The sequence below is a fragment of the Dendroctonus ponderosae genome, unplaced genomic scaffold, assembly GCF_020466585.1.
Source record: "Dendroctonus ponderosae isolate FM_Combo_2020 unplaced genomic scaffold, Dpon_F_20191213v2 Dpon_F_20191213_11, whole genome shotgun sequence".
Taxonomy (NCBI): Eukaryota; Metazoa; Arthropoda; class Insecta; order Coleoptera; family Curculionidae; genus Dendroctonus; species Dendroctonus ponderosae.
In genome coordinates, this window is record NW_026017213.1 from 5,270,035 (window position 1) to 5,272,996 (window position 2,962).

Here is a 2,962-nt window from a genome sequence, read left to right on the forward strand (position 1 = left end):
TCCAAGTGTTTTTTATTGCTGGTGAAAGTTGGAAGTCGCTAGTTTGAAGAACCCGAATTTTTAATAGAGGGAGCGCAGTCTGCTGACATCACATTTGAGACCCACATTTACAAAACTGGTAAAAATCAGGATTTCGGCCGATTTGAGTGAACCTTTCACCATCTTCAGAGGCGACTCTCGGCTCAAGATTCTGAAAATTTGAAGTCGCTAGTTGAATTAGTGTTTAAGATGCAAATTTTTTAAGGAATTGGGTGAGAAATTGGGTGAGAAAATCCATTTTAAGACCGATATTTACTAAGCGGGAAAAAATCAGGAATAATGGAGATTTTTATTAAACTTTGAGCATCTTTTCAGGCAAGCCGTTTCTAAAGATAATGAAAATCTGAAGTCGCTACCTGTTTCAGTTTGGAAGATACCAATTTTTAAAATAGATAACGCAGTTTGGTGAAAACACCCATCTTGAACCCGATTTTTACTTACGGCGAAAAAATCGGGATTGTGAAGAATTTTTATGAAACTTTGAGGTCCATTAGAGTAAAGTATTTTCTAACTATGGTGAAAATTGCAAGTTGCGAGTGGCTTTAGTGTGGACAAGGCGAATTTTCAAAAGAAAGAACGCAGTTGACTGATGCCGTCAAATTTGAGACCCACATTTACTAAACTGGAAAAATCAGGATCTCGGGCTACGTTCACTAAACTTTCAAAATATTTAGTATCATGATTTTTCTAACCATGTTGGTAATTTCAAGCAGCTGCTTGTATTAGTTTGAAAGATGTAAATTGTTAAAACCGAGAATGCAGTTGACTGATGGCATAAAATTGGCGACCCGCATTTACTAAGCGGGCAAAAACTAAGCTTGGGTGCGATTTCTATGAAACTTTCAGCACAATTAGAGTCAAGCGTGATTTCGAAATGGTAAAAATTTTAAGTCGCTATTGGCCTTAGCATGAAAGAGGCAAATTTTTAAAGGGGAGACCGCTGTTGACTGAAAACATCAAGATTGAGCCTAGATTGACTAAGCTGGAAAAAAATACGGATTTGCAGCCATTTTCATTTAACTTTCAGCATCTGTCGTGTAAAGTGTCGTCTAAGGAAGTTGATAATTTTAACTTATTTCTTGTTTTAGCTCGGAAGATGCGAATTTTCGAACTAAGGAACTTTCGGAACTTTCGAATGAGAGGATGCAGTTGACCGAAGTCATCAAATTTGACCCTCACATTTACCAAACTCGCAAAAATCAGGTTTTTAAGCGATTTTTACACAACTTGGAGAATCGTTAGGCTCAAGTGTCCGATAAAGATGCTAAAAATTTCAAATCGCTTCTTCTATTGGTTTAGAAGATATGAACTTTGATGTCAATGACTCTAATCCAATGAAGATTTTCCGCACTTGAATAAGCCGACGCAAACGACCGCGAACCGAACAAACGTGCACAAATCCAAGCCGTGCAGGCTTGAATGTCTGGCACGAAATAAACCGACGCGAACAACCGCGAACGGAACGAATGTGAAACGTACTAAATATTCTAATTAAGCTTGAAACGTTCCAAAACAGCTAAAAACTCGCAAGTGCCAACCCAACGAACCAAGACAAATCGGGGCGAATTAACGTTGAATTTTGCATTTTTTCAAGCAACTGAAACCTTAAACTTTGGGGAAGCGAACAGGAACGAACGATCGCAAGAAACAACACAAAAAGTTGCTGTTGTGAAATCATCTTGTGAGGTGAAGTGAACAGAAACAAACGCACTGGAATGCACACAAACAAATATTTCAGCTTCATAGCACTCATGGAAAGCTGCAGCAGTGCGAACACAACGAGCAAGCGAGCGATTTTTGCGTTTTTCCAGGCCATTCAGAGCCTTTTCCGGATGTGCAACGTTAGATCCTGCCTGGGATTAGCAAAAATGCCCTGCAAGTGCAGGCCTGAGATTAAGAATAGACTACAACCCAACCATAGCAGATGGATTCTGTTTCTTCTAGACAGGGCCTTCGTCTATAACTCAGCACAATTGCAGACGCTTCTGGCTTCTCCCTGATTTACTAGAAATTTTTTGGGCCGGGCAAGAAGACTTGAAAGACGCCGCTTATGCAATGGGAGTTTCACGCACTGTTCCAGACAGTCTTCATGCAAAATTCTATGGAGCTGACTTACCCAATGCCATGATTAACCTGTGCGGATGCAACTCAGCGTGGAAAAATCGAATGTGGAACTTACGCGACGAAAAACCGCTCGTTTTTAACGCGGATTCGACGAAAGTTAAGGACCTTCTGTCCACCTGTTCTCCAGAGCGGCGCAGCCGACGCCGCCCTGCAAAGGCGCCGCGACGACGGCGACGCTGGAAATTATTGGCGACAGTCAATTGCACCACTGGATACATTTGGAATGCGTTTTTTCCAGCCAATCTTCAGCAGGTGAACACAATTGAACCGTGTATGATACGCATCTAGTCATATAAATTGATGGGGAGCCCGAAAACGACTCCCGGATAAGTTTAATGGAAAAACCAAGCCAATCAGAATCAGAATGGCTGTAGAAGATTGCAGCGATCGGATCTTAATTCGTTTGATTCTCTGGGAGAAGTGAGGGTTTCTTGAAAGGAGCTACGGCCGCCCTTGCAGCACTTTTTCAGGTTGATAAAGACAGTTTGTTGCGGAATTGCTCAGAATCTTCCGGTTTCAACCGCGGTTTTACTAGCAGCTTGCCGAAAGGCTTCTAATTCAATCTAGGGCTTATAATGAGGCGCGGTCGTAGCTCTTTTGCAACTTCGGCCCGCATTATATAACGCAAGTTTTCCGCAATGAAGTTTGATTAAGTTCGCCAGAGTTGCGATGAATTCCGCACTGAAACTGGCCAAGGTTTGGATGGAGAATTTCCATACAGAACACCATTGATTGCGCGTGGAAAATTTGAAAATTGAAACAATGCATGCTAAGCGAAAGTTGCCCGTTAAGTGGGGAA

The 2,962-nt window shown here is 41.7% G+C and overlaps 1 protein-coding gene across 2 annotated transcripts in view; it reads right to left on the minus strand.

Moving 5' to 3' along the window:
* The window catches only part of LOC109534242 (schwannomin-interacting protein 1 homolog), a 33,317-nt gene extending 31,035 nt beyond the window's left edge, over positions 1-2,282 (minus strand). For both annotated transcript variants that reach the window (XM_019899837.2, XM_019899836.2), the window contains exon 1: positions 2,156-2,282. The gene's annotated coding sequence lies outside the window, so the exon portion shown is untranslated. The remainder of the gene's footprint in view (positions 1-2,155) is intronic.
* Positions 2,283-2,962: the final 680 nt, after the last annotated feature.